This window comes from Bradysia coprophila, assembly GCF_014529535.1.
Source record: "Bradysia coprophila strain Holo2 chromosome X unlocalized genomic scaffold, BU_Bcop_v1 contig_39, whole genome shotgun sequence".
In the NCBI taxonomy this organism is placed as follows: Eukaryota; Metazoa; Arthropoda; class Insecta; order Diptera; family Sciaridae; genus Bradysia; species Bradysia coprophila.
In genome coordinates this window covers 1,464,918-1,474,933 of record NW_023503329.1, presented here as the reverse complement: position 1 = coordinate 1,474,933, position 10,016 = coordinate 1,464,918, and the positions used below count along the sequence as shown (strand labels likewise).

The following is a 10,016-nucleotide window of genomic DNA, read 5'->3' as shown; positions in this document are numbered from 1 at the left end:
ACTCACGCTCGATTGGTGTCTGCAAAGATTTTTGCTGGACTTCGCAATATGTGGCCTGTCGCTCGTTTCATGCCACTGAAGACGCGTGAGCTCCGTGTTAAGTCTTTGTTATTGCCGCATCTCGCGTATTGTTGCCCAGTGCTAGGACAGCTTTCTGCTAGCTCGAAAAAGATTTTTGAGAAATCGTTCAATGCTTGCGTTCGGTTTGTTTACAGCATGGGTCGATATGAGTCAACCTCGAGCCACGTTCCTCGGCTTCGACTTGTTTGTGTAGTTCGATTACCTGACTTCTGCGTTTTTACATAGGGTCGTTATTTCGAAGCGACCAGGGTATGTGTATGATCATCTCAGTTTTGGGGCGTCGAGTAGGACTTTCAACCTGATTTTACCTCGTAATGATAAAGACTTTGTGAACGGGTGTCGCCAAGTATACCGCTCTGCCGGCTGTAGTGAAGAGTAAATTATCGGTAACTGGCTTTAAACGTGTTTGTAAGGCTCATCTAGGGCTCGCAAGCCATGTCTTACAGTCAATATGTCATTTCTTTCATTTTTCATCTTGTTCATCCTTTCCTTTCATGTTTCAGCTACTCACACTGCCAGATCGATCAGTTCGTTACTGGATGCCATGAATTACTTTTTTTTCTTAAATTTTCTATCTATCTCGTGGTTCATTAATAATTATTTTTCGGTTCTTTTGTTTTTAGTGTTTTATTATTTGAGGGAAGAATGATTTGTTTATAATTTGTTTAGCTTGAATTTTTCTTTATATTTTAACGATTTCTTCTCATTATTTATAATGCAATCTTCTACAAGTTTTCGCAAATTTATGTACACGCGTTGTTTTGTCTCGCGTATAATATGTTTATTTATAAGGTTCATCACCTTACGCATATTTGGGCAATAAATAAATCAATTCAAATCACAAAACATTCTTCTCGCCCTCCATATATGTCAAAAATCGTTTTTTTTAAAGCTCAATAACAACTAGCACAATATCGAAGAAGTGAAAATTTCGGGTCGTGATGCTCACACATATTTTGACAACTACAGTTTCCACTTAGAATCTTATTCAACAGAAAAGATTAAAATCGGAAATTATTATTATTATTGAAATTGTTTTTCCCACAATTTGCAAGAAATTTCCTAAAATTGACTAGAATTTTCCTGGTAGAATTTTCTTAGAAGCTGCGAATATTTTCCGAATTTACTATTTCTAGCAAACTTTGGCAAATACACCAGATGAACCTAGCTTCGATTTTTTTTTCTGTTTTCAACGTTATTCAATCCACAAATACAATCCAGTACAATCCATATGAAATCACACTGAAACATAGCTTGATTACACATACAATTATGCGTACGAGACAGTAGTATCAGTATTTATGTGGATTATTGGAAAATCTCACCAAATTTTGCCAAATTCAGAAAATCAATTTCACAAAATTATGCGTGTTCAATGAACACTGTTCATTCGTCCTACAATTGAGCCTATTGAGTCTCCCTTGAGCCTGTTATTAGGAATATAATTCACTGAATTACTAAAAATTGGACACAAATCTTGTGCAGATAGTGTGCGGAACTAAATAATACGAATCACGATGAGGTGAGTATTAATCAAGTATCGTACTTCCTGACAATGAACTCTGATTACAGCTCCGTTCCTATTAAAGGAGTTCTTACTGTTCACAACTTCGAGCTTTTCCGCATCAGCAACATGAAGTACGTGTGAAGAAATCATGTTGGAAAGCACGAAATTAGCAAAGCACTCGATTCTTTAGTATTACGTTGTTTCTTTTTCCAGTCTGTTCCTTTGTAACTTCTACACATCAACGGCTCACTCTGGATCAGTGTAAGAGATCTCTTCGTCCCTTCTCTTAATCATTGAGATTTAATATAGATCATAGATGTGAAGAGATTGACTAATGAACAACGAGCATTGAGGAGGTGATAAAATCAAGAACAACAGATTTTAGTGTTTCGCAATCCAAAAACTCCATTCGATATAACTTCGATAGCATCAAGTATAATTATTCGCATCACGATTCGGTGATAAAAACACACACTTAAGAAAATTACGCCACATTTTTATCATCAAAATGTATCGGACTAATAACTCTCTAATTTCTCATATATTTTCGCTATAATTTAACTCTAAAAGTTTACGTTTATGGGGTTAGTTCACCATGATGGTCATAAAGGATTTAGAACACTACTATAAAATGTCATGGTACGCTAATGCGAGAACGACGATTCGAAGGTTTTCTGAACAAATAAACATTTGTTATTGACAACGCCGACAAAATGTTTTGTTGTCTTGCGGCCAGAAAATGCGTCATTACTGTCTTGCTCCAAACCGGTTTTCCGCATTTTCTGGTCACAATACAACAAAGTACCACACTGTCTGACAGGGTAATTTTTTGTCGAGGCGTGTGGTATGCACTCCTCGCCTTCGGCTCGAAATACAACACTGCCCACGCTCCTCAACAAAAAAGGTAGGTCCTATTGGCAGGCGCCTGCCAATAGCCAGATATTATTATAATGACTATTGGCAGGCGCCTGCCAATAGTGAAAGTATTATTATAATGACTATTGGCAGGCGCCTGCCAATAGTGAAAGTATTATTAAAGTGACTATTGGCAGGCGCCTGCCAATAGCCAGATATTTTTATAATGACTATTGGCAGGCGCCTGCGAACAGTCCAGAATATTAAAATACACTATTCGCAGGCGCAGAGGTGTAGCATGTCGAGAATATTAGATTAGTTGGCGCGGCGCCAACTAATCTAATATTCTCGACATGCTACACCTCTGCGCCTGCGAATAGTGTATTTTAATATTCTGGACTATTCAAATTTACAGCTCAATAATTTCTAATATTTCTCAGTAATCCATATGTTAATTAGCTTTTGAGAATTGCATAGAAAAGTTTATTTCTCCAGATGTAATCGCCTATTCTATGAAATGATGTGGACATTACAAAATGGTAGCAAACAGATAATGCCAATCTGCTTATGCAAACCTTGTTGCTTAAATACACACTTGTGAGTCCGTCTCGTAACACAAAATTGGTACTTCATGTAATGTATGACTTTCGCAGCACCCAATGTAATATACTATTTGTACTAGATTAATGAAGACGATACAGCATATGCTGTGATCAGTTTAGAGATGACCCATTGGAACCTTGAATTTTTCTGCTAGTACTTTTTTACTATGTATCGCTTCCTCGTTATTCGTCATCTCGTCATATTATGAAGTGACTATTCGCACAATGTACGAATAGCCTCTTCTTCGCTATTCGCACATTCTGAGAAAGTGTCCTTTTGTCAAGGTCCAACAAAATGACGAAATGAGGCGCATTTCGTCAAAGGATAAATTCAGTAAAAAAAAACGAACACCTTCATCATTCAATTTGTAAAAGGATGAATTCAGTTGATCAAACAGAAACCTTCCTCATTCAAATTGAAAAAGTATGAATTCAGTACCAAACTCATTCTTTACAAAGTTTGTAAAAGGATGAGTAAATTTGGAACAAACCAAACTCTTAACTTTTACAGTTTGTAGAAGGATGAATTCAGTTGAAAAAAATCAAACTCTTTTTCCTTACACAGTTTGTAGGAGAATGAAAAAAACAAACTCTTTATTTACACTGTGTGTAGAAGGATGGATTCAGTAGGAACAAACCAAACTCCTTCCTCACACAAATTGTAGAAGGACGAATTCAGTAGGAACAAACCAAACTCTTTCCTTACACAAATTGTATAAGGATGAATTCAGTAAGAACAAACCAAACTCCTTCCTTACATAGTTTGTAGAAGGATGAATTCAGTTGGAACAAACCGAACAACATCTTTACTCAGTATGTAGAGAAATGAATTCGGTAGGAACAAACAAAACTCTTTCATTGCAAAGTTTGTAGAACGATGAATTCTGTAGGAACAAACCAAAATCTTTCCTCACACAAATTGTAGAAGGATGAATTTAGTTGTATCAGACTAAACTCCTCCCTCACACTATCTGTAGAAGGATTAAGTGGGAACATAACACACGAATGAACCATATGATTCATAAAAGGTTAATATAGCTGACTATTACATCTAATTATTACTCTGATATAAAGACGTTAATAATATTTGGTTTCGAAAGCTACCAATACGTGATTTTTCTGACACGATCATCTTCTGGTCATTTATATCATCATCTCTCCATTTATTTCATCATCTCTCCATATATTTTCAGTTTCTGAACGAATACTGTCCTTAAAATAATATTTGGATTCATGTTTTTTACCTTTTCGTACAATGTGCGAATAGCCAAAGTATCGCCTGTGCCAATAGTCAAAATTCTATAAAAAAAACTATTGGAAGGCGCCTGCCAATAGTCATTTTAATAATATTTTGACTATTGGCAGGCGCCTGCCAATAGTCATTTTAATAATATTTTGACTATTGGCAGGTGCCTGCCAATAGTCATTTTAATAATATTTTGGCTATTGGCAGGCGCCTGCCAATAGTCATTTTAATAATATTTTCACTATTGGCAGGCGCCTGCCAATAGTCACTTCGAACAAAAAATGTTCCAGCAAGACGGTAATGTTCTACTCTGACATCATATTCAAACATCAAACATCATAATTACAGTAATTTATTGACATCCCGCATTGGGATTCCAATTTTCTCTCCAGCACTAGGTTATTTGTAATCTGGTTAACCAGAGTTCAACGAGCGCATGTCAAACTCGGGTAAGATTCAGCCGAGACATTGAGCTTTAAAGAATTTCTTGAAATGAGCTTTGCTTTTATTGAGTTGCGTCTGTTTCCTATAGCGTCAACATATTAGATATTCTGTGAGTAAATACAGTTGGACTTGTGTCACTTTACCATTAACGGGTTTTTTGACATCAAATATTCGGTGTAATATAAAAGATTTGCCACAAAACTTTGGGCAATAATTTAGACAAACGTTATAAGGCAACTGACTTAATATGATTGTGTGTCAAAGCAAAAGGTTCAGACGGTTCGAGTAGATACATACATTCAAGAAATGTAACAGTTTTATGAAGACGAGAAATCTTTGAAAGAATATAAGAAGGTAATCTATCGAATCACGTCAAATTCAGTCATTAGGGGTTGTAAACAAATGATGTCACTTCAAAAGAGGATGAATTGTACAGGAAAATGTGACGGTTTTAACAGATTTGGGTCAATTTCGACCCATTTTGTGGGATGCAGTAAGGTTCAAAAATTGAATAAAATTGCCTAACAACATTTGTGTGCGGACCGTGCGGACCCTTAGAGCGATTCGAATCTCAGCACTAAAAGCTTCTAGTCCAGACAATGGTTCCATTAGCATAATTTCAAACCAATGTTGCACCAGAGGTCAAAAGTTTTTTTTTTTAAACAAAAAACAACCCACCAATTCATAGTGATAACGTCGTCGTATCCACATATTTGCCAAACAATTTAAGTATATTTGAATATAAATCAAATTTTACTATTTAACACAACACCCAGCGTACATACTTATATGCAGACATTCCGGATTCATACCCCCATAAACAATTCCATTGAATGAACAAGAAACAGGAACAAAATAGAGGCAAAAAAAAACGAGAATTAAATCAACGATAGAGTGAGCAGCATCTATATATATATTTATTTGTAAATTCACAAAACTACATGGGAGTGTTAATGTTAGTTTAAGTAGTCGAAACCACATAATTCAAAAACTTTTCAGTCAATATAATTCAAAGTTTCAATATTAAAACCCATAGTTTTATATGCCGTCGTTTCATCGTATGAAAAACTGAAAACAACTTTTTTATCAAAAAAAAAACGAAAGAAAAAAGTACGAAAATAGCATCGACATCCCGTAGGATATTCGTGTGAAGAATAAAATGAAAATATGTACACACATATCTCTACGAGTTTATTTAAGCATCGCGCCCGGTACATTTAGACTTTTCTCCATGCAAAAAGTACACATATCGAAAAATGTACATCATACGTATAGATAGATGCCGGGCCGTGTATGGAGATATAGAGATATAGGTGTATCTATACGTCGCGCTATAAACATACGATGAAAATTTTTTATATACAATTCTAGTAGTCACAAAACCATTCAGCTTTTCCAACCACTTGCATCCCTCGAGATATATTTGATTTGCATATCGGTGGTGACCCCAAGCAATAGTCTGTTGCGAATAAACGATTTTCTTCTGTACTCCCAAAAAAAGAACGACGAAGGCGAAGAAGAAGAAAAAGTATAAAATAGATGTATGTTGAATGAAGAACTAAGATTATGGAAATAGAGCAATTTCTTTATAAATTATGAAGTTTTTTTTTTACTTCTTCTTCTTCTTCTTCTTCTTTTCGTTCAAACTCTCCCTTACTTTCGTACTTTGGTGGAGAGAGTTTACTTTATTTTATTTTATTCTTGTTGGTTTTTTTTGTTCTTCTTCTTCAAAAATAAATGGTGAATATTTTCGTACATATTGCAGCAGTGGAGCTATCTGTATTTCGTATAAACCATTTGTCGTTATTTTATCGAGTTTTTCATTCTTTCGGGATTTTTTTTTACTTCTTTTGGCTGAATGACTGTAGTGATATCAGCACAATCATTTTTCCAATGAAAATAAAAACAAACAAAAAATGAAAGCGAAAATGTTTAAAAATCATCCGTTCATATAAGCACGATAAAAAAGTGCTATTAGCATTTGCTTTTATAACTTTCTTTTCTATTTTTTTTTCTTCTTCTTCTTCTTCTCTTTCGGTTGGTTTTTGTTTTCGGTGATGGTGATTAAATAAACTTTTCCGCCTTTACACATCTCTTGTGGTGTGTATATATATATACATACAATGCACCCATTTTAAGTACCTACTTTTTCATGGATTTTATTTGCACCACGTTAATTTCACCCGGTACATTTAGAACATTGAAAACGATGTGGAACACATCAGCTGTAAAACGTCAAAACCATGAATCGTTTAATTGATCGGTCTGCAGAACAATTTTTTGTTTGCCCATTTTCGGAAATTGGACTCGTTCGTAAATGACATCCACTCAAAAGCGTTGCATCGGAGTTGCACGCTGAAAGTAAGAGCTGCACGATAGACCGCAAAAAGAGTGTTACAAGGGGTACGGGAAAAAAATATATTTTAATGTCTTTTTAGATATTAATAGAACTAAATAGGATATTACTCGGCTACGCCTCGATCGGCAAATTTCAGACAAGAAGTATCATTTCCATCATATGCCTTATTGATAAGTAATGTACTGATGTTTATTTGTAAAAACATTTGAAATTGATTTCACAAGAAATTCGTTCAACAATAGTGACAATCTAGATTTTTATTTTCTAAATTTTTGTTAAGCACGCGCTAGCAATTAGAACGTAAAACTAAAATAAAAAATCTAGATTTTCATTTGCTAAACAAATTTTGTGTGGAATCTGTTACGAATCACAACAACACCCAAATCAGGAAACCTGCCGAATTTCACTTTTCCCTCACCGCATTATGGTTTTTACTTTTGCTTCAAAGGCCGTTTAATCCGTTTAATCCATTTTATGTGTTGCAACCAGAGTCGTAGGCAAAGGTTACATGCATACTCGCCAAAAATCACTTTCTTAACAATATTTTTATGCCAAAGTTGGCGAATGTTGATTAATATTCTTTAGAGGTGGGGGCGAAATAAGGCTATTTTCTTCGCACCAAGCCATGAAAATAAATCACTATGTTGTAAGACATTCGATCACTTTTTTCGATTTGAGATGGCATGGCATGCCAACGAACACTATACCATTTTTCCGACGAACAACTCTGACGAATCATAGGTGAAATACAATTTCAACTTATCACCAAAATTGCTAACTCGTGACCAGTTTGAAATACGTTCTCCCACAGATGGGTGGATTGGAGTTGGTTTAGTCGAAGAATCGCTAATTTAAATAAATTACTAACTTATGGCTAAGGCCGATCCATACGATTCATAACTTTTAAGCATTTTTGCGTTGATGGGATCGACAATGATTATCCGGCATTTTTCATTCTAATTCGATATTCATCACAGCCTCAACAATAGAAACACAGCATTATTGGAGTAGTAAACAATCACTTTCATGCCGCGCCATTTTGTTTTTTAAAATTAAGTTCGTTATAAACAAAATGGCGGCATGAAAGTGATTGTTTACTACTTTGGCGATCCCATCACCACAAACTAGCTCGTCTTACGAATTCTAAATTCATGAGAATCAGCGCCCATACTATAATATTTGAATCGACAAGAGTTTAGGAAAAGTCCGGCTTTCCCACCTCGATTTTCAAAGATACATCTATGAAATAAAAATCAATTTTTTCCTATCGCTTGCAGCACTTCTAACTTCATTTCTAATTAAGCTTATTTAAAAAAATCCTGAAATATTCGACTAATGCATTCACTTTGCATACATAACCAAAAAAAAAAAAAATTAAATCGAAAAGCACAAAAATTCCATTCGATGATATTATTTACATTTTCGTCTATACATTCCCGTCGTCCATTCATTTATATAGAATGCATATAAAAAATTCTATAAAACACTCAAATTTCAGCTGCTTAAACTCATAATTTATGTGTAAACTGACTCTGCACATATCCATACTCACATTATTTATTATTAAATAAATCCGCATTGAACAAAATCACCAATTCAAAATACACACAAAGCATATTACACTATGCCAAAATGGTTAAAATCCGAGAATAAATTCACTGAACGTGCAGGGCCAGGGGTATTATACCAATCTGTATGTATAATTCAAACTGGGTAGATATGGCTAGTATGTACACACATATACAATGCGTAAAAATACCGACAACACACAGACAAAAAAAATATGATAAATATGCGAAAATTCAGCAAGGCTTAACAGAATATTAAAGCATTTAAAATAAAAATAATTTGATTTTGTGAATCTTGCTCCCTCTATCCAGCTCGTAATTTTTGTTGTTAATAAATTTGTTTTTTTCTCAAATAATGTCCACTCGCCCACATGTATGTACACGCTGCATTTTTTTTTTTGTTAAAGCATGGATGACCGAATTGAAATTGTACAAATTTACAACATGGACTCGACAGTAAAGTAAATTAAAACAACTATTAACGAATGTTTGCAGAACGACACGCCACAGGCAAGTCAATTACAGATTCTCGTAGCGATATGTATACCAGAAACTTTCGATTAATGGATTTATTGGTTTAACCTATCACAGACGGTGTAGTTTTCCTATCGGATCTATTACTTCATTTGATTGAAGTATTTTGAACAGATTAATTTCAAATCTTTCGCTTCATTTTTAGCCCCGTACGAAGTACGAAGGGGCTTATAGGATTACGATGCCGTGTGTAATTGATGGAATTCGAAGCAGACGGTAAGGGCAAAGTGTTTGCCTATGTTTATAGATGACGAATCCGCAATAAAAATTTGGGCCGTCTGTCCGTCTGTCCGTCTGTCCGTCTGTCCGTCTGTCCGTCTGTCCGTCACGTCGATATCTTGAGTAAATCAAATCCGATTTCAAAAATTTTTTTTTTCCCTGAAAGATAGTCAAAATAGTGAGGCTAAGTTCGAAGATGGGCATATTCGGGTCGGCCCTTCGTGAGTTAGGGCCACCTAAGTGATTTAAGGTCTTTTGGTGATATTTATGGCAAAATAAACGATGGAAATGTAAATGACACGGCAAATGATAGGTATTGTCAATACCAATCCAGGAAAAAAAAGTTTTTTAAAATCGGGTGAGTGGACCGTGAGTTAGGGCCTTAGAAGTGAAAAGCTACTAGGGCCCTATGTGTATTTTACATAGAACTCAAGTAAATTTCATCCGTTTTTCGTAATTTTTGTTTCATTTGAAAGATAATCGAACACCGAATAGAATGTTGTTGAAAAAAATTAAATTTGGGTCCTTGGACTAAGGCCGCTACTAGGGCCCTATGTGTATTTTACATATAACTCGAGCAAATTTCATCCGTTTTTCGTAA

General features: G+C 35.0%; 1 protein-coding gene across 1 annotated transcript in view; it reads left to right on the top strand.

Moving 5' to 3' along the window:
• LOC119069735 (nucleolysin TIAR) overlaps nucleotides 1-1,915 on the top strand; it is a 524,443-nt gene extending 522,528 nt beyond the window's left edge. The window contains exon 10 of the transcript XR_005086389.1: nucleotides 1,905-1,915. The gene's annotated coding sequence lies outside the window, so the exon portion shown is untranslated. The remainder of the gene's footprint in view (nucleotides 1-1,904) is intronic.
• Nucleotides 1,916-10,016: the final 8,101 nt, after the last annotated feature.